The sequence below is a fragment of the Maniola jurtina genome, chromosome 18, assembly GCF_905333055.1.
Source record: "Maniola jurtina chromosome 18, ilManJurt1.1, whole genome shotgun sequence".
NCBI lineage: Eukaryota > Metazoa > Arthropoda > Insecta > Lepidoptera > Nymphalidae > Maniola > Maniola jurtina.
The window spans coordinates 11,410,008-11,437,636 of record NC_060046.1 but is presented as its reverse complement, the minus strand read 5'-3'; the positions used below and the strand labels follow the sequence as shown (position 1 = coordinate 11,437,636).

At 37.2% G+C, this 27,629-nt stretch overlaps 1 long non-coding RNA gene across 1 annotated transcript; it reads right to left on the bottom strand.

Moving 5' to 3' along the window:
• Positions 1-12,544: 12,544 nt before the first annotated feature.
• On the bottom strand, positions 12,545-27,120 carry LOC123874265. Its single transcript, XR_006797877.1, has 3 exons — positions 27,110-27,120; positions 21,138-21,296; positions 12,545-12,556 (listed from the first exon to the last, which is right to left on the bottom strand). It is a non-coding gene; the product is annotated as an uncharacterized LOC123874265 (long non-coding RNA).
• Between the last annotated feature and the right edge of the window lie 509 nt (positions 27,121-27,629).

Genomic DNA, 27,629 nt, shown 5'->3' with positions numbered 1-27,629 from the left:
AAACTTATAACACCCCTCTTTTTGGGTTGGGGGTTAAAAAACAAAAGCACTTTCCACCTTTTAATTAAATTCTAGCCATAGACCACCTGTGAAGAAAAATACATTTTACTTAATTCTAGGATATTGGTGAAAACTTTGAATAAAAAAGACAGAACTATCCTTTTTTTATCTGCTTAGTTATTTTTTATTCTAATCTGTAGTCAAACGATGTTATTTGCGTGCGGTCGCGTCGTAACGCCAGTCCGTCCACGGAAGATTGCTCCGTAACGACTCTTTGCTATTATGATCTTTCTTACTACTAACTGCTTTATCTTAAGTCCTTTTAAAAGAACATAAAGAGTATCTAGATATTGAATGTCCTTTTTAAGGGACAAAAACACTTACGCTATAATTACTTCAATTATTTATATTAGGCAAGCTGATACGGGTTGTCATTAAAATCCTCTCTGAAATAGGGTATTATCTTATTTCGTCTGGTGGAAGGCTTCGGCCGTGGCTAGTCCCCACCCTACTGGCAAAACCGTGCCGCCAAGCGATTTAGCGTTCCGGTACGATGCCGAGTAGAAACCAAAGGAGTATGGGTTTAATGAAAACAGCCATAATCCTTCTAGGTTACCCCGCTTCCATCTTAGACTGCAACATCACTTACCACCAGGTAAGATTGTAGTCAAGGGCTAACTTGTATCCGGAAAAAAAATCTCAACCGTTTTAATATACCTACTCGTAGATACAGTTTATATGTCAGTCAGTCAGTTTCACATCTATACTAATAAATAAAATTGGAGTGTCTGTCTGTAATTTCGAAATAACTACCTCATATTAAGCTCATAGGGTTATTTGAACGAAACCTTAACTGAATCACACGTTTTTAAAATTTTTGTCTGTCTGTCTGTCTGTCTGTCTGTCTGTTTGAAAAGGCTAATCTTCGGAACGGCTGAACCGATTTTGACGGGACTTTCACAGACAAATAGAGGATTCATCAGGGTGTAACATAGGCTACTTTTTTAACCGACTTTCAAAAAAGGAGTTGTGTTTTTCTACCTATGTATACCGAAATCTCCGAGATTTCTGAACCGATTTGAGTAATTTTTTTTTTAATTGATAGAGGAACTTTGCGACATTGCCCTATAAAAAGTTTAGATTCCCACTCTTCAATCCTGATGCTGCAGGAGATCTGATCACCAAAGTGGATGGGATTTAGAAACTGTCGTCGGTTATAACTTGATATTGAAGGTATATTTACCAAGTAAAGACTTTGTCGCGCGGTAAAATGAAATAATGATTAAGTATATCACTTCATTTATAAATTATCATTCAAAATATTTGTACGCCGCTACGGCTAATGTGTTTGAACTATGTAATAATTACCAACATCTTGTAACACACATTATGCAAATAAAGGATTATTATTGTTCCCACGGGATTTCTAAAAACCTAAATCCACGCGGGCGAAGCTGCGGGCATCAGCTAGTTTCCAATATTATCCATTTGAACCGAACACTTATCGCATTTCAGTGAGATCGCACTTTAAGGTATTCATCGGATTTCAGTCTTACCCCTAAAACTTCAATCTATTGAGGAATTTAATTAACTTGCTGCCGAAACTGTAGAATAGTTTCGTAATTGAATCATATCCATGTGGAATCCTACCTACCACGAATGCAAAACGCATTTCGGAGCTAGAATAGCTAGGTAATAATAAAAACCGGCCAAGTGCGAGTCATACTCGCGCACCGAGGGTTCCGTACTCGGGTATTTTTTCCGACATTTTGCACGATATATCAAAAACTATTACGCATAAAAATAAGTAAAAATCTGTTTTAGAATGCACAGGTAAAGTCCTTTCATATGATACCTTAAAAATTGAAACACATTTAAATTTTTTTTAATGATGGAACCACAAATTCTCGGTTTTCAGATTTATTCCGTTACTTGTGCTATAAGACCTCCCTACCTGCCAAATTTCATGATTCTAGCTCAACGGGAAGTACCCTATAGGTTTTCTTGACAGACACGACGGACGGACGGACGGACAGACAGACAGACAACAAAGTGATCCTATAAGGATTCCGTTATTCCTTTTGAAATACGGAACCCTAAAAAGGAACTCTTGTAGGATCACTTTGTTGTCTGTCGTGTCTGTCAAGGGGTATTTTCAGTTGATTATTCTATAGCATACTTTCAGTTGACTTAAGATCATGTTTGGCAGGTAGGTAGGTCCTATAGCACATGTAAAGAAAAAAATCCGAATTTAGATTGGTCCACAATCTGTTAGTTACTCACTCGAATTATACTTTTCACTGGCCGAGTTTCACCGAGAATTAACCAAAACGTCGTTTTGAAAGCTTTCAAATTATTAGTAAAGCCTCGATGACACGGGGCGAGTTTACAAGCTGAAAGCGAACTCGCTGCCTTGTAACTTGTAAACTCGCCACGTGTCATCGAGCTTTTTCACAATCTGCTTTTGATTATCAGATTGTAAAAACGCTGCTTGAAAAATAGAAAGCCGGGCTAATTTACTCGCCATTCGCTGGCGTGTTGGCCTGTAAGCTAGCTAGTAGCCACGTGTCATCATCACTGCTAGTAAACTAGTTGCGAGCATCTGCGTTTTGGCAGTTAAAGCTAAAATGTCAAAACGCTAGCTAGTTGGCTACTGAGCGAGTGGAATGTTTTGTGTGTCATTGACACTCGCTTACTCGCTCACTCGCTAGCTTTTAAACTCGCCGACTAGCAGCTCGTAAATTAGCCCAGTGTCATCGAGCCTTAACTCTACAATGAAGCTAGCTGCCGTGTAGGACAAAAGACAAAACTAACATTTACATAATATCTGAGTGTCTAACTAAGCGCAATAGCGACTCTGTCTTATCTAGACTAGAGGCACCATGATATCAGTTACTGGGAGACATGACTTAATCATGGTTAGCTGGAAATTTTAAACGTACGGTCTAATTCTTAGTTAAAATTATTTAGCTGAGCAACCACTGTAGCCAACATTTTGTTGTTTCTGTCATTTATTTTTTGTAAACATTTAAAAAAACACGTAACCACAAATTCACTGTTTTCGGATTTATTCCTTTTCTTGTGCTATAACACCTACCTACTTACCAAATTTTCATGATTCTAGGTCAACAGGAAGTACCCTATAGGTTTTCTTGACAGACACGACAGACGGACAGACAGACAGACCAACAACGAAGTGATCCTATACGGGTTCCTTTTTACCTTTTAAGGTACGGAACTCTAAAAATTATTTGAATGAGATTTGTTAATATAAACGACAAAAACAGAAGTAATACAGCCATGAGTGTAAACTAGTCACTCTCTAAAAAAAAGTGTACAGAAACAGCAAGAACAATAATCAGCAGTTAAAGTTTAATTAACCTAAGTTTTAAACGTGGCTTTTTCAAAGATGGTGTTCAAAGTCCGGTCGTTCCAGCATTAATGGCGATCCCCATTGAGCGGGCCGCTGCAATGGAAGTTTTAACAAGGCTTGAAGATCGGAGCTTTGGAGGAGACCGCTGCATAATATTAATGCTGAAAGCGTGTTTAGAATATTTTTCAAAGCTTATGAGTAAGGGCGGAATAAAACTTTTGATAAATCTACTTTTTTTTTTTATACACAGGAAATGCCTAACGCATACCCTTCCGTCAGGGGAAACGGAGAGGTTATGTGGGGCTTGCACCCACTAAAACCTGTGTTTGTTCCTCAACGGAGTGGCGGTTGCGCGGGTATCACTAAGGTAGTATTCACCGCACTCCCGCCAAGTCTTGACCCGCTGCCAAGCGGACGGGTCCCATCGCTAGGCTGGCTGCTACCAGCTCCGTCTCAGAAGCGCACCCGGAACACGGTGCGCTACCTCCTGACCTGGTTATGTATCGGTTGACGAACGCCCCTTACGCCCGTCAACCGCAGGTCGGCAACTCATGGAGGCCGGAGGTCGTCATTTGTGATTAATCTACTTATAGCTATACATGATGACTGATGTTGTCAATAAGTTACACCAGTCTTGGTAAAATGTAAAAGGTCCATGTTCAGTATTTCAACCTGCATTCTGTTGAATAAATAAATTACTCGATCATTCATTGTTTTTAACCCCCGACCCAAAAAGAGGGGTGTTATAAGTTTGACGTGTGTATCTGTGTATCTGTCTGTGGCATCGTAGCGCCTAAACGAATGAACCGATTTTAATTGTAGTTTAAGTTTTTTTTGTTTGAAAGGTGGCTGGATCGAGAGTGTTTTTAGCTATAATTCAAGAAAATCGGTTCAGCCGTTTGAAAGTTATCAGCTCTTTTCTAATTACTGTAACCTTCACTTGTCGGGGATGTTATTAATTTTTAATTTACACAGGTATACTTGAATAAATATTTCAATCAGTCAAGCAAATCTACTAATAGTACGGAATACTACAGAGAAAAAAAAGATTTGTACCGATGTATTCCTTTTCACAAACAAACGTTCAGAATTCGTGAAACTCGTCAATATATCGTTTAGAAACAAAACATTTCACTCAGTCAATGGGTGATTTGTAAATGTTTCGAGAATTTCCAAACGATTGCCCTACATCCCAACTCATTAGAGATTCAGGACGATTTGCCGGCTCGTTTAGGTGATTAGTGCTGTTAGGTATCAGGTAAAGTGCGAAGGAATTACGCTTACTTGATGTGACCTGAAACGGTGACCTGATTTGGATAGAATCAGGCGTTACTTTGCGGAAGTTCATGTTTAGCAAGAAACAGTTAAAAATTATTTTGCTATAATCCGCCAACAGAAAAAATCTGTATGGTCAAACATGCAGTTACAAGCTAGGTAAGCGGTGCTTAGCTTGTAACTGCATGTTTGACCATACAGATTTTTTCTGTAGGCGGATTATAGCAAAATAATTTTTAACTGTTTCTTGGTGACCTGATTGTTAAATCACGAAACCTCTTGCTGACGCAGTGGTGACCACTTCGTCTTATCGATGGGAGGTTGCGGGTTTGGTACTCATCAGGTTTTGTGTCATCATCATCATCATTATTATCAACCGATAGACGACCACTGCTACCGATTGGTCACTTGTAGGAATTCACCGGGCTATACCTACTTATGTATTGTAAATAATAATAATAATAATAATTTTCTTTATTTAAGGTAAAAACCCAAAAAAGTATACAAAAATGAAATAATAATTTATAATAATATTAACATTATTTAAATTAAATTCAAAATAGCACACTGGAGGTGAGCAATTTTGAGCTATTTTCTGTTTGAATCTGTAAAGGAATCAATTTTTTTTTCTCTCGTCTGGCTTTACACTGATTAGCCAATATCAAGTTTGTAGTTATTTACAAGTTAGGAAAACTATACGTATAAGAATGGACCTCGTCTGTGCCGGCGCCCACTGACATACACGCGGCGCCCCTTTAGAGTGCTTCCCAGTCAGTTCCACCAACAATAAACACCAGCAGAATTCAAAAACCGGCCACTTCTAACAAAAAAAAACACTCCAAAAAGTCACAACACGCGCGCCAGCAAACGCCACCACAGACGAAGTCCCAGGAATCTATCTATAACAGGTAGTAGTACTAACACTAATAAAAAACCGGCCATATGCGAGTCAGACTCGCGCACTGAGGGTTCCGTGCTCGAGTATTTTTTCCAACATTTTGCACGAGAAATCAAAAACTATGATACATAAAAATAAATAAAAATTTGTTTTAGGATGTTTAGGTAAAGCCCTTTCATATGATACCCCACTTGGTATCTTTATCTTATTTTGAAAATTGAACACATTTTAATTTTTTTTAAATAATGTAACCACAAATTCGTGGTTTTCAGATTTATTCCTGTAATTGTGCTATAAAACCTACCTACCTACCAAATTTCATGATTCTAGGTTAACGGGAAGTACCCTATAGGTTTCTTGACAGACAGACAGACAGACAACAAAGTGATCCTATAAGGATTCCGTTTTTCCTTTCGAGGCACGGAACTCTAAAAAAGGCGAAAGTTTGTGTGTGTGTATGTTTGTTACTCCTTCACGAAAAATCTATTCGACGGATTTGTCTGAAATTTAGAATGGAGATAAATAGATAATATCCTGGATTAGCACATAGGCCACTTTTTATCCCGGAAAATCAAAGAGTTCCCACGGGATTTAGAAAAACCTAAACGACGGACGAAGTCGCGGGCATCCGCTAGTTATAATTATTATCATTTTGGTCTACCCTAGCTTCCGGTTTGTCAAAGCTTCCAATGACTTGAAAGGCACAACCCGTGAATGCTTCGTTAGATATGGCCATTGCTCGACGACCTTTGAAATGAACATCAATTACCGCTATCGTCACATTATGGGGGTAGGTGTGCCGGCATCTATGTAAGATATGATGATTTAAATCCCTTAACGACCTTTTATGTATTAAGCTATCGCTTAGGCACGTGTCATATTAATGGTACTGTCCTAGTTAATCTATACTCAGGGTTTATTTTATTAGACACTAGCTGATGCCCGCGGCTTCGTCCGCGCGGATTCACGTTTTTCGCAAAATTCCGCGGGAACTCTTTGATCTTCCGGGATAAAAAGTAACCTATGTGTTAATCCAGGATATAATCTATCTCCATTACAAATTTCAGCCAACCGTTCAGTAGTTTTTGCGTGAAAGAGTAACAAACATTCATACATACAAACTTTCGCGTTTGTAATATTAAGTAGGATATAGCTGCAATTTTTAGGCACGTATACTGCTACCATTTTAGCATAAAATACCAACTTTTGCGTGCACCCACTCTTGCAAGCATAGCATCCAAAAAATTAGTTTTTTGGTAGAGCAGTCATGTTTTTTAATTACGCATTGTTAATTTTTTGCCGTTTAGATCTCCATACCAACCGTCCATAAACAATCTTCACTTAAAAAATCGTATTGTACTATTTTTTTTATTGCTGGGCTATTAGTTGCCAACAAGTGCTAGCCCGTTTGCGAACTTTTTTAAACACAAACAGGTCGCGCTGGACTCAAGAGTCTTCAAGCGTGTCGGAGGATTACTCTCATGATATAAGAGTCCTTGCCAAAAAACGCCGACATGTGATATGTCATTAAAAAGAGGCTCACTTGAGTCTATCAAGCTCGAAAGCTTTGTGTCGTTCTTTTAGATTTCATATAAATAAAGTCATAATAAATGGAATTGTATTTAAAAAACCGGTCAAGTGCGAAGTTCCGTACTCGGGAATTTTTTTCTCGACATTTTGCACAAATCAAAAACTGTTATGTATCAAAATAAATAAAAATCTATTTTAGAATGTACAGGTAAAGCCCTTTCATATGATACCGCACTTAGTATAGTTATCTTACTTTGAAAATTTAAACACATTTTAATTTTTTTTTAATGATGTCAGCTGAACAAATTCACGGTTTTCGGGTTTATTCCTTTACTTGTGCTATAAGACCTATCAATGTGCGAAATTTCATAATTCTAGGTCAACGGGAAGTACCCTATAGGTTTTCTTGACAGACACGACGGACGGACCGACGCGACGGACAGACAGACAGACAACAAAGTGAGAGAGTCCTATAAGGGTTCCGTTTTTCCTTTTGAGGTACAGAACCCTAAAAAATTGGAGGGAAATACTTTTGAAATTGTAGGTGCTTCCAACATCAATGGTGTTAATTAAAGGTAGGAACTAGAAAGTGATCTGGTAAGTATTCCTTTTTTCTATGGAGATACCTAAAACTGGTGAGAATACAATATTAGGAGGGTTTTTACTTTATTCTCTTACTCGACTAACATGTAATGTAACATTTCAGCGCTCCCCCAACCATTTTTGTTTGCATTACAAATAAGTACTAAGGCATAGCTCGCACACCCCGCTAATGAATTTGGGTAACAACTAACAACGCGAAACGCTCCACGCCGGGAGTAAAAGCCTTTCAGGGCTTTTTATAATGCGGCTCTGCGCTCTAGGATAGCCTTTTCATTGTCAGATTACTTAGTTTTTTTTATTTATTGAAAAGGTTACAAGAAAACTTACAGCTAGCCTTATCTGATTATTACTATACAAATCATGCCCGGGTGTCATGGTGCCAAGAATTCTAGCTACATACGGCTGAAAAGCCGGGCTGATCCTTTGCGAAAAAAAATGAGCCAGCTCTTCTGTCACCAGATTGATGAGGCCAAAAAAAAGATTTAACAATGATTTCGGGGTTCTTAAATGTGAGTTTCTTCATTCTACTATAATGCCTGAACAGATATTTATTTGCCCCGCTAAAGAATTTGGAACAACGCAAAACGTTCTGCGACGAGAATAAAAGGCTTTCAGGGGTTTTAATGCGGCTCAGAGTCCTCCCATCTTTTAGAATTTTGGAAGAAATTTAATTTTGACATAGGCACCGTCCCAATCCAAAATCCTCGTCCAGTTTAGTTTTAAGGTTACTTACCATTTTAAATTATCGATTTAACTAAAAAAGTAAGTTAAATTAGGTCAAATGTTTATGACGTCACATCTGTGTAGCTTCTATATTTTCATACGAGCTCCCTTAGGTAATAAGCGAGCGTTTTGACGTTTAATAAAAAGTTGCCAATTTGACTAATAACCACTGTTCCTATTATGTTGGCTGTGGCAGCAATATCGCCTAATAGTAAGTTTCCTAACTTTCATCCATCAATTTGTATTGAGGTTAGTGATACCATAATGGCAATACCAAGAGATATAAATTACAACAATACAAATCGAGCAGCGAAAGTTGTTCGCAGACTTGGCCGTAATTAATGGCACGTCATTACTTTCATCCCCGATCCATCCCCTGTTTCTAATATCCACCGGAATTATATAAGTTCGCTTAGGCCCATTTATATGAAAACCATTGATATGCTATCCCTAGGAATGTAACTCGAACTTGAACTTGAATCTACCTATTAAGAGTAATTATCTACTAGAGATACTCTAATTATCTACTATAGAGTAATTACTATAATTTAGTAATTATAGTATATTAATATTATACCTATGCGTTTTAACCATTAAAATATTACTTACTTTACGCTGAAGGGAAAGGGAAAGTAGTACTTTACTACATCGCTTAAAGTAGCTTAAAGTATTGTTTTGACATTTCCATATAAAACTTGTATGAAATAGTCAAAACAATACTGAAACATTATTACTTCAAGCGGTGGTAGAAGGGTCCCAGCGCTTAGTAGTGGTATTCTTTAATCAATTTTAATTGACGTCAAAAAGTGAAGGTTCTGTATTCGAACCGTATAGAGGTAACGTTTTCAATTTACGAGTATAATCATTTGGCATAGGCCGTACCTACTTAGCATGTTTGTATAATTGTTTATTCTAAGTTTTGTATATCAGCACTCATAGACTTTAATTTATAGCTATTTATGGAGCTCATAACTCAAGGTTACGCAATAAAATTGCTCTTTATGATCGCTTTATACTGATTATCCCTAATGGATTGCGGAAGTTTTCTACGCAAGATTAATTCAAAAATATTATTTCTTGTTACATTCTTATAGTATCTAACTAGTTGCTTCCCGGGACTTCATCCGCATGGAATCTTGGAAAATCAGATCAATGTGATTTTTATATGGATATAGTTAAAGATTTGGAGAGTGACTGTCTGTCTGTCTGTCTGTCTGTCGTGTCTGTCAAGAAATCTATAGGGTACTTCCCGTTGACCTAGAATCATGAAAGGCAGGTAGGTAGATCTTATAGCACAAGTACAGGAATAAATCTGAAAACCGCGAATTTGTGGTCACCTCATTTAAAAAAAAATTAAAATATGTAATGTATTCAATTTTCAAAGTAAGATAACTATACCAAGTGGGGTATCATATGAAAGGGCTTTACCTGAACATTCTAAAACAGATTTTTATTTATTTTTGTAAATAATAGTTTTTGAATCGTGAAAAATGTTGGAAAAAATACCCGAGTACGGAACCCTCAGTGCGCGAGTCTGGCTCGCACTTGGCCGGTTTTTTTATTTTTTATTTTTATAGACTAGCGCTTGGCTGCAATCAGACTTGCTAGCAAGTAATGATTCAGCTTAAGATGAAGCGCGCTTGCTTTTTAGATGCCTAAGTATTCACTGTTGACTTGAAGGTACCCAAATTAAAAGTGGAGGGAAAAACTGATGCTGATGAAAATTAATTTCAGGCAAACGAAACCACGAATTAAAATGAAAATTATAAACAGCCATATTTCAGGTGATTTCAGGCTTTTGTTTCGATTTAATGATTCGAAACGTGGTTGTTAAAACAAAGTCAAATGAAACGGAACGAAACGAGCTCTCGTTTATGGTTTCCGATTAAATAAACGATAAACATTATCGCCTTGCTTTCAGCGATTACAAAATACAACTGTATTAAAAACACCGGTTCTAATTGAAAATTTATGCGATTTCTGGTGACCCCATAGCTTGAAAGATATTAAGAGATTTAAGTTGCTTTCAAACTACGGAAACGTAATATAATATTAATGATATTTATATGTTATATTATATTCCGTAGTTTGAAATCAGCTTTATTACTTTTATAATATTTCAATAACATGGTTTTCGGGTCTTTGATCTAAATTTGTTGAGAAATATGAAATATGAATCAATATGACTGAAAACAATTTTAGACAGAAAATAATTTGGAGAAATAACCAGACAAGTGATGGTTAATCTTGCTTGGAGAGAATTCGGAGATAATTGGCTGTGATAGATGGACAGACAGATAGACCTTTCATGTTTTTTAGAGGTTAAACACCCGACCTCCAGAATAAAAGGCGGTCGTACTAACCACTAGGCTAGCATGGCTCTTAATGACAATCAGGCTTCGGTTAAAAACTTAACTGGATATTAATTTAGAAATAAGAATAATAATTGATCCTTTTTCTCAGCACCTGGTACCTGGTGCCCTTCGACCGCCTGTTGTGAAAGAAGGAAAGAAAGAAAAAACGTTTTTTTAAAAGCTGTGCCACACATTACTTTCCAGTTATTCCTACGGGTTAGGTTATTCCGGCGCCTCTAATACTTGAGCATTAAAGCATTGTGTCAGATCCTTTTTTTCACGCACATCCAAACTGTGGAACCAACTCCCTTCGGCAGTGTTCCCTCTAGATTACAACATGGGGCTATTCATGGCATGGCATGGGGCGACAGGCCGGCAACACATTGGCGGTTCCTCTGGTGCTGCAAATGTTTTAAGCGGCGGTAATCACTTAGGTAACATCAGATGAACCGCCTGCTCGTTTGCTTTTTTTTTTAATGATAATGGGAAAGAGAGACTTGGACCCTGGGTAACTACTGAGAACGAAAGAGATAATTAGACCAGCAACTAATGAGTGAGATACAGATTGTAAAATTCCAAACTTTCCCAATTAGAGTCGAGCCTGTGGCCGTCGAGAAATATACGGAAAATATTCTGAATAAAAAACCGGCCAAGTGAGAGTCGGATTCCCATGGGAAAGGTTCCATACACGATATAAAGTGATATATATAGCTATGTGGTACTTAAAAAAACAATTTGCATGGAAGCCATTTTGAAATTCACCGACTTGCTTTTTAGGGTTTTGTGCCCGAATGGTGCCAACGGGACCCTATTAACTACTAAGCCTTCTGTCCGTCTGTCTGTTTGTCTGTCAGCAGGTTGTATGTCGTAAAAGATAGAGAATGGAAATATTTCTATTGCCGTTCAAATAACAATAATAGTAAGAATTTCAAAATGGCTGCCATGTAAATTAAAAAATATATCTGTTTATTATTTTCGTTATAGCGGCACTCCGTGAGAATTCTAATTCTTTACCTATTACCACATTACGGTTCATGAGATACATCCCTCTGATAGACAGACGGATGGACAGCGGAGGTTTAGTAATAGGGTCCCGTTGGCCCTATCGGGTACGGAACCCTAAAAAGTTATTCCCGCGAACCAAATTGGGTGCCCTCAATTAGTTTAGCTTTGTTTCTTTTCTCAAGCCTGGGGGCAGAAACAAAAAGGCCTTGTGTACGCCACTCCTTACAAAAAAATACCTACATACTTGCCCCGTGTGAGACGTGAATAAGTACAAGTTAACTTAACAAAACCGGCCAAGTGCTAGTCAGGTTCCGTACTACAGAAGTAAATCGGTAACAATCACATTTTGTTAACGCACCGCAAAACTAACTTTGCAAAAAACTATGGTTGGTTTTATTTTTACTGTAATTTTAACAGGGCTCTCTCCGTCACTCGCTTCATACAATCGTAGTTCCTTTCATTTGAATACTAAGCAACCAAAGTCCATGAAATTTTGCAGACATATTCTAGAAACTAATATCTGTGTCTGTGGTGTTTTAGATTTTCCTAAAAATATGTAGTTTTAAAATTACAGGGGCTCAAAGATTTGTATGTGAATTTTTAAGACCGCGTAATTTTGAAAACAAATTTTTTAACGGAAATCTGGAAAACCACAGACATAGATATTAGTTCCCGGAACGTTTCTGCAAAATTCCATTGAGCATGATTGGTTAGTATTCCAATGAGAGACGAACTACGTTTGTATGGAGCGAGTGACGGAGAGACCCCTCTATCACTTGCTTACGGTGAAGGATACTTATCAATTACAGACAAACGTGCTAAATCTCTCAATTATAATTTTTTACTTACTTATAACTTATAAGTAGGTATTTACCCTAAGGAACCCTCTCTACTTGATATAAAAAGGCATATTAAGTTGGCATTATACCGAAATACATAATACAAAAACTCTTGAAAACTTCTCAGTAGATCCCTTAATAAGAAATTCTAAGAACTTTATTCAAGTTGGCGGAAAAATGGTCGCGAGCAAACTAAACTAAGTAGTTGGAAGTTCCTACGGACCACCTAAGCAATTAATTTGTTCACCAACTTTCTGTTGGGTATTAAAAAGTCTGTCACTTTCTTTTCGCACTTTGTTGATAATTTGAGAGCAGGATATAAAATATAAGATTGTTTTTAGGGTTCCACTCTCCAGAGAAAAAAGGAACCCCTTGTAGGAGGCAGGTAGAGAAGAGCCATATTATCACCTATTACGTTAGAGTAATAAGCAAAACTAACTAACTATTATACTCCTAACATAGTATGCTAAGGCTAACAAAAAGCCAAAATGTGGCTTTACATAAGCATCTAGTACTGAACATATAAAATGATTAATGGATAAATGTTTGAAACCATTTTGAAACTGAAAGTCATCCTGACTCTTCCCAATTCTACCCTGTAGTTTAAAACCGCTTCCTTTAGCTATACATACATATTACCTATATATGTATATACATTATACATGCTCAGCCAGAGAGATGTCATATTATTAGAACATACAATGTCTCGCAAAATGGTCATAATACACGACATCAAATGAGTTGCAGGACGCCGCCTGACAAAAAAATTAAAAGAGAGAGAAATACGTTCACTGCGTGCTACCCGTCTATAACTTAGGAGCTCACCTTCAAATCGAGTGATAAGGTATTATGTAGGTAAGTTTTCTAGATCTTTCTTCACCATCTTCACCTGTCACTATGTGTAACTAACTAGCTGATGCCCCGTACCCGCGACTTTATCCGCGTGAATTCAGGGTTTTAAAATCCCGTGGGAACTCTGGTTTTCCGGGTCTGTGGATCTTTAACTTTATTCATGAAAAAATTACGCCAATCTGTTGCTCCGTTGTGGCGTAATTGAAGGACAAACCAACAAACAAACACGTTTTTGCACTTATGAGTGGTGGTTGGAATCATATAATGCACCTAAGTAAGTATATGTTAAAAATGATCATATAATGTTACAAGCTTATGGCTGTAAAGTCAAAGTCAAAATCAGTTATTTAAAGTAGGTACTATTGTACTCCTTTTGATGGTCGGAATTGTTATATCTGTACGATATAATAGTGATAATTAATTACGAACTTAAAACTAAAGCTACGAGGGTTCCAAGCGCGCCCAAGTCTGAGAAGATCACTGGTTGGAAGACTCATTGGTTGGAGGCACTTCCTTGGCACTATACACAGCCGCGCCAGGGGTAGGTATGTCTGATGCTCTAGAGGTATTCAACTCGATGTGCTCAGCATAATGTTCCGTGAAGTTAATACGAAGCTGAGCGCTAGAGCAGTTCCAACTTTGTTAATATTTGATGCTTACTACAACAACTCTGGCCATAACCTTGAATATGTTGCTTTCTAATGAGAATCCACCATAGAACAACAGTGATATTCAGAATATAGATTACATTTCTGTTTGTATAGTCTACCCATAGAAGCCGTAGATTGACGCGATTACTTTTATCTAATATAATTTGGCCTATAAGAGCCAAATGTACTGGGTAAACTGATAAAGTGATCAATTTGCCAATTTATGCAAAAAATCACGTTCATCCGTTGCCTTGTTGTGGCGTGATTGAAGGACGAACCATCAAACAAATATACTTTCGCATTTATGATATTATAGTTACTAATTGAGTTTATATCTTTTTAATGAGCGATATACAGGTTATAATTAGAATGCTAGCAAAAACTTACCGCTATCATTATAATGCCTAAATAGAACCCATAACCATTTATACTTGTAGTTTTAGTGATTAATCTTTTTCGAACCCGCAATGTATAGCATACAAAAGTTATGGTCAATGATCCGGGGGAGTCTCCGCGACACCTAACTACGCAACGTTCGTTGACCTCTAACCTCAGTCAGATGTATTATTTGCTGTACATTAAGAACTTTTAAAAATACATTATTTTTTGTAAATTAAAGATTATTTATTATTTGTTTTTGCGTTTGTTTTTTTGTGACATCTTATCAGTAATCATCACTACTATGCCATCTTCGTTTTTACTAGCGTTCTTTATACTCTGTATAGGTTGCGTAATGTCTGTTCCCCAGCGAATAAAAAGATTATGATAACTATTTGAACTAGGTATGTTTAAAGCGATTAATCAATCTTACACTATGGCTGAAGGGTCATTACTCATTAGGCTTATTATATGTTTTAAAGAAACATGACTGTTATTAATATTTTCTTAGAACAATGTCTAGACTGTTATTGACAGGTTTTGTTAATCGCTAACATCGATGTATAAAATATTGGAAAGTTTGAAGTGTCTAGAATGGTCTATGAGCATAATCTTCTTGAGGACATCTTTATTAGAATGACAACTATAGGTACATATAAAAAGCTACGATGACTGCCTCGGTGTGGATATTCACGAAGTCCCAGGTTCGAGTCATGGATCGGAATGGGTTATTGGTATATTCTGTCAAAAATTTTTCAGGAGCAGCTAAATTTTATAGTAATTTAAAAAATATTAACACTTTTCACTACTAACTACATAGTATAAACATAATAGGAGTTTTTCAAATTTATTAAATATTTTCCAAAAAAAAAAAATTTACCTGAAACGAATTTTCAACCAAAAATATCAGGAAAATCGACCTTACCTACTCTCCGTCACCATAATAAACAACTTTAAATGTTATAATAATAATTTTATTGCCATATTTTCCATAATATTTATGTAACTGATACAACTAACTACAGCCCTGACCTATATGTATAGCCCTAAATACTTCGAAACTAACAGATCCACCTCAAAAACATATCGCATAAAGTTGTACAACTTTCACACAAGAAGTAAGTAAGTATACAAAGTAAAGTCAAGCTCTTAACAAAAGTGTAATTTTCTTGAATACATTTTAACTTTACGCTGAAACACTCATGCATTTTCCTAAACGTGACGATTCCACATCCCAAACTTTCGCTAACACTTCCGGAAAGAATCTACTAACAAATAAATTATAGTCAAAGAGGCGGTGGCAATTATACACAACTGTAAATAAAAAATTTATAACACCCCCGATAAGTGAAGGTAACTAGAAAAGAGTTGATAACTTTCAAACGGCTAAGCCGATTTTCTTGGATTATAGCTAAGAACACTCTCGATCAAGCCACCTTTCAAACAAAAAAAAAAAAAAATTTTTAGTTCATTAGTTTAGGAGCTACGATGCCACAGACAGACACAGATACACACATCAAACTTATAACACCCCTCTTTTTGAGTCGGTGGTTAAAAATAACCGTCATTACAAAAAACCAACGCTAAGTGATTTAGCGTTTTGGGGCCGCTGCCACGTAGATACAAAGCGATGAGTATCGACCTCTATCGACTACGTGTTAGACGGGTCATCAGAATTTTAAAAAATGCGGGCTTTAACTCGTTTTGCAGACTCGTACAGATATTTAATATACGACGGATGTTGCTGGATATATAGCGCCGTGTTCTCTACCAGGGTAGTAAGAAAAACAAAAGAAATGAACACTAAAAAATATATATTATTATTCAATATTTTTAAGTAACAATTTTGGAAGCTACCATGCAATACCGCGAGCTACAAGCAACTGACTAATCTCGCTACGCTTCACACGGCGTAGCTCGAAAATGCTTATTCGCTAGTGCCTCTACAGTGTCCATCCTATTTTGACAGCTTCATAGAATACGATTTTTGTTCGGAACGATCAAAAGTCACGTAGTGCTTTGCACAAAGAGGTCGTTGGCTATAAAAAGAGTGATCACACGCTTTCCAAGTTAGCTCGCTTTCATCTTAGATTGTCTTATATGTTTTAATTAGTACCAGACACCAGTGCATCGTAGTCGGCTCCACTTTATGGCTGAATTTAAAAATCAATTATCTTTCTTATCTGTCATTGTTATTTGTTAAAAGCTGTGTAGCCAATTTTGACAAAACAAATTTGCTAAGTCACCTATTGACTGAGTACATATTTATGTACTCAGTCAATAGACTGAGTAATATTTTATTATTATAGATTGAGTATTATCAGCCGTTAGTTACAGAAGACTTATTGATTACAAAGAAATATGAGAGTCTTCAAATAAATTAAAAGTAAAGATTATACATTCTTGTACTGTATAATATATTTTTCTGGTAGTACTTACACAGAAGGATTTTAAAACTGTCAAAATGTCAAATATATTCAATTGAAAACTCGACTCGAAGTATATTTACACCTTCTCTCGTACTACAATCATTCTTTTCGTATAAAGACTCATACATTACGTTCGGAAAAATTGTCTTATTATTCGGAAATTTGTCTTCTGCCCCAAGGGAGGTAAACCAAGTTTAACAAGATCAGAACCGTGTATCCCAAGAGTAGGTATATGTAGTACACTATTCACAAAACGGGTTATCTAGTTTGTTAGGTTAGGTACACATGATGGTTTCTTTTTCGATTGAGAGTCCAGTAGAAAATCCCAATTATTCCCAATTTGAGATAGATTATACTATCGCGCAAAAGATGGAGAATACGGGAATTAAAGATATCACAAGTGTAAATTAAAAATTTATAACACCCCCGACACGTGAAGGTTACAGTAACTAGTAAAGAGCTGATAACTTTCAAACGGCTGAACCGATTTTCTTGGATTATAGCTAAGAATATTCTCGATCAAGCCACCTTTCAAACGAAAAAACCTAAATTAAAATCGGTTCATTAGTTTAGGAGCTGCGATGCCACAGACAGATACAAAGATACACACGTCAAACTTATAACACCCCTCTTTTTGGGTCGGGTTTGTTTGGTTAGTAAAATACATGAATTTATGGTGTTTCACGTTCCATGTACACGCAGCTTAGTATTTCACTCCTCGGGCGGGCAACAAGACTTGTATATTGACCCTTTTTATCAATTTCCTCTTTGTGTATCTTTGGTTTATTCGAGAGCGAATCTTGTGAACTGAGCAACTTATTTGCTTGTACAATACTTACTACTCGTATGTTATTTACCTATTCTATTCTTATTATTTTTTTACTAGCTGACGCCCGCGACTTCGTCCGCGTGGATTTAGGTTTTTCGAAATCCCGTGGGAATTCTTTGGTTTTCCGGGATAAAAAGTGGCCTATGTGCTAATCCAGGATATTATCTATCTCCATTCCGAATTTCAGCCAAATCCGTTCAGTAGTTTTTGCGTGAAGGAGTAACAAACATACACACACACACACACACACACACACACATACAAACTTTCGCCTTTATAATATTAGTGTGATTTGTTTGAAAGGTGGTTTGATTGAGAGTGTTCTTAGCTATAATCCAAGAAAATCGGTTCAGCCGTTTGAAAGTTATCAGCTCTTTTCTAGTTACTGTAACCTTCACTTGTCGGGGGTGTTATAAATTTTTAATTTACACTTGTTTTAAATATATTATGGCATATCAAGTACCACAATCACACCTGAGAGAAAGTGATCATTGTGGGTGATGGGACGCGTTTACCTAGAAGATGCCCGTTCAGATTCACTATTGTTGGTTTGTAATTGGTGATTGTAATCATCGACGATATTAAAAAGGCCGTCTCAATCCATACTACTATAATAAAAATGCAATATTATACCACACTAGAGGATGCTTGCGACTGCATCTGCGTGGATTTAGATTTTTATCGATCCCGTGGGAACTCTTTGATTTCCCGGTATAAAAATTACAGGGACTATTTCGATTACAGGGACGCAAGCTACTTCGGTACCTTTCATACAAATCGGTTAAGTGGATGGGTCTTTAGGATTCCCGCGGGAACTGTTTGATTTTCCGGGATAAAAAGTAGCCTATGTCCGTCCCCAGGATATATGCTAACCCTGTACCAAATTTCGTCAGAATCCGTTACACTGTTGGGCAGTGAAATGGTAGCAGACAGACAGACAGACAGACACACAGATAGATAGATAGACAGACAGACAGATACACTTTCGCATTTATAATACATACTAGGGAATGCCCGCGGCTTCGCCCGCGTGGATTAGATCCCATGGGAACTCTTTGATTTTCCAGGATAAAAAGTAGCCTATGTCCTTCCCCGGAATGTATTCCAAGTCTGTACCAAATTTCATTAAAATCGGTTCAGCGGTTGGGCCGTGAAAACGTAGCAGACAGACAGACAGACAGACACACTTTCGCATTTATAATATTAGCATTAGTATGGATTAGTATGGAAGTATGGATAATCAATAATTATGGATCAGAGACAGGTCGCTAACTATGGGCCTATGACTATAGCAAAAATGTGTGTGTGTCCATCCGTTTGTCTATCCGTTCTCCGTACGTCCGTTTGCCCGATCCGTCCGCCCGCCCGCCCAGCAATTCACAGCCCAATCCACGGAATTTTAAAAACCTACAAAGTCCGGGCTTCATATATAAAAAAAATGGTGAGTGACTGACTGATCAATCAACGCACAGCTGAAACTGGACGAATTGGTCTGGCAGATAGCTTATTATGACGCAGACCCCTGCTAAGAAAGGATTTTTGAAAATCCCACTCCTAAGGCGATAAAATAAAGGTTTGGTGTAGTCCATGTAGATGACATGCGTAAGTTAGTCCAGTATAAAATAATTCCCCAACGCAAAGTGCGTTACGCAAACGCGTAATTATACACGCAAAATCTGCCATTCTCTCTTAGTCAAAGTGAAGATAAATCCCAGAACAAATAATGTGTGACGCAATAAGACGTTCGCACCATTTAAAAGTTAGATTGATATCAGCAAAGTTCCGACACACTCCCATTTTGTGGGCGACGAACAAAAGTAATTTGAACACGAGACGTGTAGAGTGAAAGACTTGTTTGGACTTGTGAAAACATGTTCATTAAAGAATGTTTAAAAGGTTTTAGAAGTAAATGAATGGCTACAAATGGAAAAATTTAAGAGCAGTATCATCATCATTATCAACCCATTGCCGGTGAACTACTGAGCACGGTTTCCTCTCAGAATGAAAAGGATCTAAGCCTTAGTTCGCCACATCTGGTACAATGGCAGACTTCACACGCCTTTGAAATCATTATGGCAAACTCAGGCATGGCATGCAGATTTCCTCATATGTTTTCCTTCATTTAATTTCTTAAAACGCCATAACTGTAAAACTAAGTACCTATTGCACCTCATTATTAAAAATTGATAAACTAGGAACCCAATATAGGCCGACTGAATTTTCAGGCGACCTGGGAAAACTAAGTATTTTATGAGAGGCGTAGTATCTTATGACGTCATTGGGCTAGGTGCCAAATTAATGTTATAAAACTTCGTACAGCCTCCTCACTACCTAGCTACCTCCTAACTAGTAGGTAACTAGGTAAATTTACAGCGAGGCTCTTCAAATATTTATGCACACCTAAACGCTCACAAACTCTGCAGCCTTAGTAGATTTTACATCTCATCAACGCTGAAAGAATCCGAGCGTCAAAGAGAATAGACCTTAACAACCTTATTTTAAAGTTCGAGTTCGTTGATACATCTGTATGGATGGATGCAGGGCTATAAGCTTGAAATCTATAGACCGCACTTTAACTTTGCTTAGACTTAAGTTCCAGTTAAAACGAGACAGATTTATGCCAGCGGTATAGCGCTGTCTCGTTTTAACAGTGTCTTAAGTCTGAGCAAAGTCAAAGTGCGCTCTATAGATCTCAGCCTTAGCGTTAACGGAAAGCGGAGTGGAAATTCAAATTGGTGGTGCTGAATTTTTGACTTTACATCGATGAGCTTAAGGTCTGTTTTACTCTGGCGCTATTGTGGTTCGACGCTCGAATTCTATCAATGTTATGGTGTTAAATCTCATACTATCTACACTCAGTTCGCATATGAAACTTTTCCAAACAACGACCCATTGAGTTGAGTGTAAAAGGAGCGTGATGTTTCGCCGTGCAGAAGACCAGTGGAACATCAGTAAGCGTTATGGTAAAGATAGTCGTATTTTCATTTAATCAGTCCGTTGACTGACAACAATTTGACTTCTGTTGCTCACATTAACACTGAAATTCATAGTCAAGATAGGACCTTCTTTAGGTTACCATTCAGACGACATGTGTTATATTCAACCTTACGATTGAACACGACACAATATTATGTCGTCTGAATGGTCCTTTAAATAAGGCCAAATCTTGACTATTTGGTTCTCATTTGAATGTTAACCAACCAAACTCAATGATACAATGATGAAAGAGGACAGTTAAAACAAATGGTGTCAGGCTTTCTAGATATCTGTAAAAGTGGTTAATTTTAAAGTTACACGGCTCCAAGATTTATAAACAAATTTTTACTATCTACTAAATAGGGCCATTTTACTGCGCACCAAGAAGCGATGTTGTGCTTTAGTTTTTGTGTTCCATAGTACACCAGTGAGACTGAGGGTGACATCTATTGAACGCATTCTGACCTTGCTTAGACTTAGGACAGAGTTATAATGAGACAGATGTATATCTGTCACATAAATCTGTCTCGTTTTAACTCAATCTTAATTCTGAGAAAAGTCAAAGTGCGCTGTATAAATCTCCTCTGAGGCCAGAATGCAGTGCATTGGTGTCTCTAGTAATATATATGGCACCTCTCTGCGCCAACCTAAGTTTTGCTGCGAACTTTAATGTGATCGTTAGTTCTCTTCAGAAACTCAAGGTGAAAATAGTTAAGTGCGAAGTGGTACATACTTATGGATAATTAAAGTGGTTGATCTAGCTAATTTGAACTTCCGGAGAAAAGGACCTAGAAAGTTTTTACAAAGGAATGTGTATTTGTATGTACATTCATCTGTCGACTATCGATAAATAAAATCTTATTGATTTTGTCGTCGCGTCCAATACATAATCCATGAACCGTGTATTCTACAAACTACACTGTATACGATGTCATACATCAATATATCACATTCAACATGACGGAAATGAAAAGAAAATAAAATAAGGAAAATGTTTGATATTCCTTATTTTACGTTACGTTACGTTTGGCATCAAATGAAGTGAGTAATTTCCGGAAAAAGAAGTAGGTATATATTAATAAAATTAAGAGAAGGAAGTACCTAACCTCCTGCGGTCTCTGGCGCTTTACATACAAACGTATTTTGGTCCTCATTTGAATATTAACCAATGAAACACAATATTTGTAATTTTTGTTTTCAAAGGTACAAAGATTAATATTGATAATAGTTATAAGAGATTTATTTATAACTAGAGGATGCCCGCGACTTCGTCCGCGTGGATTCAGGTTTTTAAAGATCCAGTGGGAGCTATTTGATTTTCCGGGATAAAAAGTAGCCTATGCCCGTCCCCGGTATATAAGCTAACCCTGTACCAAATTTCGTCAGAATCGGTTAAACTGTTGGGCCGTAAAAAGGTAGCAGACAGACAGACAGACACACTTTCGCATTTATAATAATAAGTATGGATAGGTATCTCAGTTGATAAGAGTTGTAAGAGGTTCATATCGCGTTTCAGCTGCTAGGGCCTCTGAACTTTTTGAATTTTCAGCTAGCGGGGCTATTCTTTTCCCATACAAGTTGGGATAGATATTAACATAGTAATGAATTTTCAGGCAAAAAATTCTTTCCCAAAACTCCGCGAGATTCAAATTTCCACCACGTAGCCTATTACTTGGCCCGCCACGGTTTTACGCTTTCAGATGAACATAAAAAAGGCCTAAAATATATTACAAGTGCCCTTCATAAAACCCAATAATTTAATGAAAAATAAAAACCAATACATTCAGGAAGATAACCTTACGTCTAGCGAAATATGATCACTGAGCGAAACTCAATAAAAATAAATGATTTCGGAAATAAGTTTATTGTAAACTATGAATTTCGGAATCTTAAAATAAGATACATTTTAAAGTTGAAACAAGACAAGTTGAAAAAAAATAGTTGTACAATTTTCTTTCTGCTCCACTAGCTGATACACGCTACTTTGTCCGCGTGTCTTTGAAAATCCCGGGGGAACTCTTTGATTTTTCGAAATAAAAAGTCAATTTCCAGGTCTTTAACTACCTGTATCCATGTGAAAATCTCTCGATTCGTTGCTCTATTGCAGCGTAATTGAAAGACAAACCAATAAACCTACACACTTTCACATTTATAATGACGACATTACACTTAGCCCTAATTCGCACGAGCCTTAAAAAAGCGTTGCGTTAAAACCCGGCGTTGCGCTGAAAATACAGTGCGCGCTAAATAAGCGTTGACGTGTGAACAGATACTTGGAAATTTGTTCTATTTGAACGCTTTTTTAACGGACGTTAAAAAGCTCTCGTGCGAATGAAGCCTTAGTGTCGTGGCAACTGGCAACCCCCTGCCAGATGCCCTTAAAGTTTAAAAGTTTAAGGCTGGGGGTTGCCACGGTACTAAGTGTCTTGCAATGCATGATGTGGTTTCTAATACCAAAGAAATTAAAAAAAAATTGACTATACTTTGATGTAAGATTACCTACCTTTATTACCTGTTATCTTCAATAGCCATCCACCATGATCCAATCTTCATAGTCGCTGATCGTTCCTCCCTGTGTTGGGAACAAACAATACGCAGCGAAACTTTCAGGTTTTCTAAAATAACGAAGGCCTGGTACGCATTGGCTCTTAGTCCATAGATACCGCTGAACTTTTGATTCGAAATGAATGTTTGATCGTCATTACCCCATTTCAGCTTGCAAGGTGAACCAACCGGAATGTTTTTACGGCTCTTTAATACATAATGCGAGGAGATTGGAGTAAAGTTCGACAGTTTTTACGACCATCCTAATATTTTTTTCATCACGTAAACAGGCTTGCGTTTTAAGGCCATTATTTCCTGAGGAAATCGGTATTACGAGCAGGTTTTATCCGACTACCGGAAAAGTATGATTTTCTTACTTTTATTTAAAGACTCTGTCATACTCATTTAATTTGAGCTAGCCTGCTATATAATTATTATGACTAAGTAGCTTCATTTCTGGCCTGTTTCACATCTTCCAGATAAACTTTATCTACCAAATAAATTTGACGTTATGGCAGACAAAATGTATCCGTTAGATAAAACTGGTTAAGCATAACTGGTGATTTGTGGGCATACCTCTTAAAAATAAACGTTTTTCTTTATTTCTTTCTTTTTATTGAGCGAGATTTCCGGCAAGCGCAACCCTATCTTGCAATAAAAAAGATCCGCTTCAAAGGCTTAGCTGCACCGAACTTCAATCTCGTTTATTCTGGGTTCCCAATCTACCCCAGCGTTGTATTAGCTAAATCAACAATTTCCTATTTCTCGGCGTACTTGAGATAAATCTCCCTTGAGACGTTCTCGACGCGAGTGCTTTAACACGGTGTGTTTTCTCACAAACATTGTCTTTGCTGTCTTCGATTGTGTTGGTCCTTTTCTTGTCAGGCTTGCTCTTAAGTCTCACCTGATCATATAAACCAGCCAAAAAAGGGTTCCGTACCTTCGTATATGAAAAAATAACATTTTTAGATTTTCTTAAATTTCCATCGCGGCCATTTTAACTCTCTACCTTACGGTTACTCTTTCTATTACGGTTCATGAGATACCCACTGATAGACAAACGAACAGACAGATGGACGGACAGACGGACCGACTGCGTAAGCTTATAATAATAGAGTCCCGTTGGCATCCTTCGGGTATATACCTACTTTAAAAGCGATATCTGGGTTCGGATTGGTCCTTTTCTAATCAGGCTTGCTCTCAAGTCTCACCTGATGCAATAAACCAGCCAAAAAAAAGGGTTCTGTAACAAAGAAAACGTGCAAGAAAAAAAAAACACTTTTAATTTTTTTGAATTTTCATAGCGGCCATTTTGAAAGTTTTATTATTGGTTGTATAGCGGCTATACACATTCTGAGACAAATTCCAACTCTCTACCTATTACGGTTCATGATGTACCCGCTGATAGACAGACTTAACGGACGGACAGACAAACGGACGGACACATGGAGGACAGACCGACGGAATATCCGGTTGAGTTTGTTGTTTCTCTTGGCTCTTCTCAGACTTGGCGCGTTTGGAACCCTCGTAGCTCTAGTTTTTAGTTAACGTAATTAATTAGGTATCACCACTACATCATTGTTTGACAATCAGAAAGTGTACAATAATTCTCAATTTGAATAAATGACTTTGACTTTGATAGACAGACAGACGAACGGACAGACGGATGTACTGCGGGTATACGGAACTCTAAAAGTGACATCCGGGTTCAATCCAAGTTTTCTACACCTTTTTCTTGGATTTGGATAGGATTCGAATCAGATATCAAACGTGTGCAAAGCCCAAGCGTAAACTTAATACAATTCCCAGGTAAGTGTTATTGTTGCAAATTAGCCTTACCCTGCGTATCCTTTTACCCAATTAAGAATACCCCACGACTTGAAAGTTTCCCTGCTAATTCATTTAATTTATTCTAATCCGAAATTGTTATTGAAAACCTTTAATGGTTTGTGTTACTGACCGCAGTAAATAATAAAAAGGTTTACATTTAAACATTATGTAAAAAGAAAAGTCGTGACTCACTCACTGACTGACTGACTAATCCACGCCCAAACTCTTGAACCCTTCCCGTTGGCATTTTTCGGGTACGGAACCCTAAAAAGCATCTGAAAATAGGGCAATTTTTTAACTCCCGACCCAAAAAGAGGGGTGTTATAAGTTTGACGTGTGTATCTGTGTATCTGTCTGTGGCATCGTAGCTCCTAAACTAATGAACCGATTTTAATTTAGTTTTTTTTGTTTGAAAGGTGGCTTGATCGAGAGTGTTCTTAGCTATAATCCAAAAAAATCGGTTCAGCCGTTTGAAAGTTATCAGCTCTTTTCTAGTTCTTACTGTAACCTTCATTTGTTGGGGGTGTTATAAATTAAAAAACATTACACTTCTTTTTATTGAGCAATCGTGAAAAAATCCAAGTTACAGAAACAATGTTTTGTCATGTGAGCCTATCGTAAATTCTATAAAATCATGGTCCGTGTGTTCACTGAAAGTAATTTTCCGTGTCGACCTCGGTGGCTTGTTGCGACGAAGACTAATGGCGTCCTGTGGTGTGACGCCGACAACCCATTGAAGGGTGCATGAAAAATATACCTCGCACGCGTACAATAGTGAACTATGTTATTACGAGAACCTATATAGGTCTGCGAGGTACTAAGGTCTCTTAGCTTTAGTGCTCAAGTATTAAAGGCGCCAGGATAACCATAACCTCAGGTATTTAACTGGTGTAGTGTGGCACAACTTTCAAAAAAGAAACTGTTTGTTTTATTTATAGGTTTTTTATATATTATAATTTTATTTTTGCCTCTCACACTTTACTAGGCTTTTAATATATCCAAAACACAAAAAATGCGCACCTGACAATTAGTCTTTTAAACCTGAAACAAAAACAACTGGTAACGTCAGCGACGAGTTATTAGGTTCTAGATGATGCCCGCGACTTCGTCCGCGTGGATTTAGGGGTCTTAAAGTCCCTTGGGAGCTCTTCGCTTTGCCGGGATAAAAAGTTGCCTAGTAAATTTTCGGGACGCGAACTAGCTCGATACCAAATTTCGTCAAAATCGGTTAAACTGTTGGGCCATGAAAAAGTAGCAGACAGACAGACAGACACACTTTCACATTTATAATATTAGTATGGATATCTCTTGGTAGGTATATTAATGAAATACCTACATAAATGGAAGTCTAAAATACTTTCCATAGGTTTATTAGACAACAAACCCCTAAATCACCAGTTACGGAAACTAGAAAGACACCTTCCTGCTCGCACACCTCTAAAAGTGTCGGTACAATTTATGTGACATCTCAATGGGAACAAAGATTGACACCTACTCTAAAGGCCAGCGCTAACCGACAGAGTGGAGTGTAATAGAGTCTTTTGATAACTACCTAAACTCAGCTTTTTTGTACCTACTGGTTTTAAATTGAAATTGGTGCTTATAATATAATTGGTGCTAATATGGGAAATATGGGAAAATAATAATCTCCATACAAAAGTCGCAAGACGAACGGTTAGTTTTCATAAACGACCTGTTTTACGATAACGTTTGAAAAATGTACCGCAATGTCATAATTCTTCTTACCCCAAATCCACCTCGACGACTCGAAAGCAAAAAGGGAAAAATTTTAAACAAGAAAAGCCATTGGGGACTTTGAAAAATACATCACAAAAACACCTCTAGTCTGTACCTGTAGTACAAGTTTTTATAACAAATACGAAATTCGATGACGAGTTGCCCCATGCTAGTGTCAGCCCTAGAAGGAAATTTGAGATATAAAAATTGATAAACTTAGAAGTACTTAATGAAGGACGTTTAAAACAAGTTATTCGAAGTTATAATATTGAAACTAAAAAAACAGTCTAAGAATATTATGACTGATAGTCTCAAAAAAACGTTTTATTGTTTTTCCGACGGTTTCTGTCCGAGCATTGCATCCAGTAAAGTTAAACGCTGCGTCTGCAGTTTTGACACTATAATATTGTTAGTTTTGTCAAAATGAAAATCGAAGTAGACGGATGGACATTGCATTATAATTAGACCGACCTATCTATAAATTCTAAAACCTTTTTCCAAATAAATTTTTTCCACCTAAAATTTTGTCCTAATACTTAAGTATACTTTTTTCGTGTAAAATCTGATCGATCTCGATCAAAGTTTTCGAAAAATGTATACTCTGACTAGGGCAACCAAAAATCTTTTTATGAAAATTCAACTTACGGCTTTTACTTCCCGTGGAAAGTGGACGGGATGTGCTCAGAGGGAATTTATTGGCGCGATACGCTGTATGAATGTTGAGGACTTTTTTGCTTTCAGTCCGTAGATTCTCTCGAACAAATAGGCTTTTCGTACTTTTTGATCAAAAAATATGGCAACGTT